We start from the raw sequence: 6,085 nt of genomic DNA, 5'->3' as shown, positions 1-6,085 counted from the left end.
AATAGGCAAAGAAGAAGTTAAATTATCTTTATTTGCGGATGACATGATACTTTACTTAGAAGACCCAAAAAACTCCACCAAGAAGCTACTAGAATTAAAACAGAAATTCAGTAGCATAGCAGGTTATAAAGTCAATACTCAAAAGTCAATAGCATCCATGAATACAAATTAAAACAACATTGAGATATCATCTCACCCCAGAAAGAATAGCTATCATAAAGAAATCACCCAACAACAAATGTTGGAGAGGCTGTGGGAAAAAAGGAACACTTCCCCACTGCTGGTGGGAATGTAGACTGGTGCAACCTTTATGGAAATCAGTGTGGAGTCTCCTTAGAAAACTTGGACTGGAAATCCCATTTAAACCAGCTATTCCTCTATTGGGAATTTTCTGGAGAATCTGAAAACATCATACCATAGAGATATATGTGTGCCTATGTTTATCGCAGCATAATCTGCAATAGCCAAATGTTGGAAACAACCAAGATGCCCATCATCTGAGGAACTGTTGAAAATGATGTGGTATTTTTATACAATGGAGTATTACTCAGCTATAAAGAATGATAAACTCGAACCCTTTATATTGAAGTGGATGCCACTTAAGTTATACTCATAAGTGAAATAAACCAGACATATATGTGTAAATATCATATAGTTTCCCTAGTATAAGAACTCAAAATAAGAAATAAATTAGAAAGGTATAATACAAATAAAAGGAAAGCAAGAACTTGAGGATTAGCTAATTAAGACAGGAATAGGAGAAGAGCTGGGAAACATGACAGTGACAAGCCATACAGTTATATGTTGATAGTAGGTAAGGCAATGATCCTGAGAATCTCCAGAAGATTTTTGAATTTAGCAGTTAATTTTAAAGATTCTCACACTGACTAACTATATATAGTGACACCTGTGAATTAAGCAACTGCACTGAAGCTGGAAATTTGTAATAGTAGGTTTATGCTTGGATTGTCTGTCATTCTTGTCTTCTGAATAAGGGCTGCTTGTCATGACATGCCAGTTGCTGCTGTGCTGTCTCTCAGGTAAATGATTTTTCAAAAAGTAGGGGGTGGTGAAAGAAGGCAGGAGAGAGGAAAAGGGGTGTTGTGGGACTTTCCTACTTCAAGGTTGTATATAGTTAGATTTCTTTGAATTATATGTAAATATAATAATTACATATTTCTTTGTGCCTATTTTTAAAATATATTTTAATTTTTAAATGTTTTTTCATCATATTCTGTAGGGACTTAATGTTCAACGTATCAATACTTAATGAAAAATACCTGTTCCATGTTGTGCCTAAGATATTTGATATTCAGACAGGCAGTGAGGTTAAGTTTAGCAGGCTAGATTGTATGGTAATAACAATAAACTTCTCTTCTGGAGGTTTAATTACCTAAGTTTGCAGACTGAAAGTATAGAAAATGGAGGGCCTCAAGGAAAGCCAACATTTTGGCCCTAGCCTTCCAAGGTCAATTAATTCTTATGACTTATGAGAACTTGTATTTTAACATCATGTAACTCAGTAGTGTCCCATATTTTCTGATCAAAGAGGTTATGGGACCAAAGAAGAAAGTGACTGTTGATGTATAGTGTTCCTAAGAAGAGTCACATGGAGAGAAAACATTCTCTTTGTCTTTCACGAAGAGCCCCCTGGCCAAGCAATGGCCATGAGTCATCGACACGGCTGACACTGACAAAGTCCTACAATCTGAATTACAGAATCTCAGGAAAAATCCTGAGGTGATTTGACCTACCTTATCAGAGCCAAAAGCTACAATTCTTGTTGCATAGGTCCTCCTTTACCTTGGTCTTAACTATCCAGCAGAAAAGTATGAAAACAAAATATAAGAAGTAAAGCCATGCTGTTATGTTGAGCTGTAGGACCCTCAGGTCAACAATTTCTGACATTGCCAGTGAAGCAGAAGACCCAATACTATTATGGACTACTGGACTCTTTTAGAATATTTTGCTGAGTTAACACACCTATAATATTCTAATAGCAGAACTAAACAAAAACAGGATACAGATGAATGTCCATTTTGTATCTGTGTATTCAAAATTGTTAGGATATATATATAGTTACATTTTCTTAATGAATAGAGGGATTTTTTTCTAATAGTGTTTATAAATAGGGTATCATGTCTGCATCTTGTACAGCAAATAACCACTAGGAAGAGAGTATGCAATGTGTTAATTATTGAAACTGTGCTAGCAATTTTTTTGAAAGTGTCACATTGCTATTTGTTTTTCAACAAAATTATGGAAAAAATGGTCTGAAAAATTTACAGCTCAACATTTGAAATTCTGTTAATTCTGAGATGAACAGTGACATATTATTTCAGATCACAGCATTACCTAAGCCGGGTGCTCTGATTCTATCAAAGCACAGAGAAAACACTTCAAACCCTGAATGAGTGACATGGCTCCAGAGCAAACTTTCTAGAGAGATAGAAAAGCTTCCCATCTGGAGAGATGGCTCAGTGGTCTAAAGCGCCTACTTAGAACAAGCTTAGCAAAGCATCAGGGACCGCGGTTCGATCCCCCAGCACCACATGCCAGCCAGCCCCGCCCCCTGGTGGACTGAGCTGGCCACACACACACACACACACACACACACACACACAAATAAATAAATAAATAAATAAAATTTAAAAAAAAAGAAAAGAAAAGCTTCCCATCATTATGAAGCCCTAAGGAGTATGTTACATTGATCAAAATTACATGGCTAAGATTTGCATATATCAATATTTGCACATATTTGCTAAGAGAAAAGGAAGTATAGTGATGGTCATCATCATGGAGATGAAATGAGGAATGAGGGTCTACCAATGCATGAGACTAGCAGGTTGCTAATTCCAATGCTGGGAGAAGTGTATATGGGCTACATCACACACTGTTTTCTCATATATGCTAGCAATTTTCTATGATCAAAAGTTACAAAACAAGAAATTCTGAGCTCCCTCATCTACTAAAACACCTTTTAAATAAATCTCAAACATTGCTAATATTTTCACTTAGCCCAGTAATAGCCATGGCAGTGAGATGAAGGATGCTATTCAAACAATACATACTTCTTCCCCACTCTACTCACAGCAGGTCACGGATTGTTCTCTCACAACTGAATGTGTAAATGCTTCCGATGAGAAAATACTGAGATCTACAGACAATTCACAACTACCTTCCTACTCAAAGGTTTCCTGTCCTGAAGATTCTGCTTTAATAGACAGTTAGAAACATAGTTGTGAGAGAAATACCTAAGTGAGCATCTGAGGATCCTCCACTGTAACACACAAAAGGACTATTTGTTGAGGTCTACTGAAGTATATATCAGTAAGTTTGTTCAATCTCCTCAGATTCTCTGTCAGCTCAGAACTGAAAGCACGCAAGTCTGTAGTATGGGTCTGTGGAGTCATGAATGAAGAGAATCCAATTGTATTTCCAGAGGGGCACATCTTGCCTCTCCCTGCCTTTATAAAAGTGAAGCATTTTCTAAGTTTTTTTATGTTTTATTTTCTGCAGAGCTAGACTATATCTTAAGGCTTTATATATGTTAAGCAAATGATTTGTCTCTGAACCCTACCCCAGCCAACATATTTTCTTAGGATTTTAAACTATTCACTGTGTAAATATTCATCTTAAGAAGCAGAAAAGTATGAAAAAGAATTTTAAAAATTGTCCAGCTGTATTATGCAGTTATAATTTTTATCTTTCTTGCATATTATATGTATAAACATTTTACCTTGTTCAAATCATTTTGTACTGAAATAATTTTATAAGTTGATTTAAAAAATACTATGCTGTGAACATTTCCACATTATTTAGTGGAATAAAGTCCAAGTTTTTGTTTGTTCGATTGTTTGTTTGTTTGTTTTAGAAACAAATTCTCACTGTGTAGTTCAGACCGGCCTTGAGTTCATTATGCAGCCCAGGCTAGGCCCAAATCACAGGGAACTTCCTGTCTCAGCCTGCAGTGTGCCCTCACACCTGGCATGCACAAGTAATTTAAGACATGATATTAACAGACATATTCTTTTGAGCATATCACCAGTTATGTATTTCCCTAATGTTATATTTGAATGCTTTCTCTCACTTTGCAAATGTTCTTCAATATTTGACATGTGCAATTATTTTCTTTTTTTTTCCCCAGCATCACACAATTTATTTTTATATCATACAATTCTAGATCCAGCCAACCCTGGAAAGCTCAACTTATGATAGCAGGAAGCTTTTGGGGGACATTTAGGCACAAGCCATAACAGGTAGGAAGACCAGAATTGAAAATAGGTTTCACTGAATATTCCTTACAGATCGAACTTTTAATTCCTAATTATAAAAATTGAAAAAATTTAAAGCAGTAACTAAACTGGAAGCCAAAGGAAATAAGCTCAGTATTATTTACTACATGAGAGAAATTATTTCACATGACTCTAGAAGACAATTATTTGTAGATTCCAAGGGAGTCCTCTTTTTCTTCCCTTCCCATCTTCTTCTCTTCTGCCTTCCACTCACACATCCTATAGACAAAAAAAAAACTATGAATGAATATTAAACTAATTTTGATAACTGTGTTAGTAGCAATATGGGTACTAGTATTCTGACCTTAATTTGAGTCATTTCCTTAATGCATCATCCTTTTGATTTTTTCATTCACTTGTGTGTTTCACAAATATTTATTTAACAAGTTCCTGGTATGTGCTGTGTTAGAAATATAATTACATATGGATGTATGTGAAAGTTGAGCAAGTTAATTAGAAACTCCTTTTATGCTAATTTTGTTATGAAAAAACAGACGTTATATTTTCTCATTTAAAAGATATATTTTGAAGTTTTGTCCACAGAATGGCTACATGACAGACAAATGGTAACAGTACACACTCTCAAATCTGATTGCAGTCTGTACTATGAAAAGGAAAGAGCCAGGACCAGTGAAAATAATTAGGATGTGCAATTATTTTCTAATGACAAAACATCAAGTATAAATGAAAGCATATAAATGAAAGCATTCATATATATATATATATATCCCTAAAAAACATCCTCATTTAAACTCTTCCCAGGGTTACAGGAATATTTTTTGTCATAGCACACCTGTGTTTATACTGATTATAACTATTAAAATATGTCCTAATTTGACAGGAAAAACTCGGCCTGCTTTCATTAGTTATTAGGAATGAAAAGCTGTCTTTCTCTTATACATAATTACACATAGTTCTTTTATAATCTAAATCTACACTAAATTGAAATATTTTAATTTTCTTCAAAGAAAAGAGGTAAGCGCTCATGTATAAAACATTGAGTTAATAGATTGATAATCAAACTTACATGAAAATCAAACTCAAAAGGGATGATTTATAAAAGCCATCTTGTAAAGTTATTTAGTAAGTCTACTCATTTAAGGAAAAGTAAAATTTCAAGGTGTTTAATGTAATTTTTCTTCTGCTGATAACCAAAGTAGACCTTTAAGTGAGCCAAATTTAATTTTACTTCTTGTTGGTATTCATAAAAATGTTTCATGATTATATATCTTACGGAAAGTACATGAAAGCTTAATGTGATGCTGTTTAAATGTACATGATCTTAACCACATAGAGCAGCCCACAGCATCTAGGCTCGCAGGCACACTATCCATGGCAGCAGCACTCCCCAGCAGACTGGATCAGAAGAAGGAAGCTCTGTTTATTAAAATTGGTACAATATTAGAATTTTTGTCTGTAGACTTTTCTAAATTTTGTAATTATAAAACACTGGCCTATGGCAGATAGGAGTATGAAAGGGTAAGCTCATGCATGTTCATCATATAATCTGCTGTTAGGTTGATTCCTTAAAAAAGATAGAATCCTTAATAAATAATTCAAATATTTATGAAAATGGAAATTAACACAGAAGTAAGGAATGTGATAAGCATTTTTATATGTCATTTTATATATCTCCTTTATATAGCTATAAAGGAGATGCATCAGCAGAGTCCACTTGAAACAGATGTTTTGAATCTAAAATCCCAATAGGGACACTTTGAACATACTTCTTCAGTGCCATTCTCCAATCAGAACAAAGGAGCTGCTACCAAACTACCACCAGCACCAAG

Source organism: Octodon degus, unplaced genomic scaffold (genome assembly GCF_000260255.1).
Source record: "Octodon degus isolate 3935 unplaced genomic scaffold, OctDeg1.0 scaffold00237, whole genome shotgun sequence".
Classification (NCBI taxonomy): Eukaryota; Metazoa; Chordata; class Mammalia; order Rodentia; family Octodontidae; genus Octodon; species Octodon degus.
Note: the sequence above shows the minus strand (reverse complement) of the source record.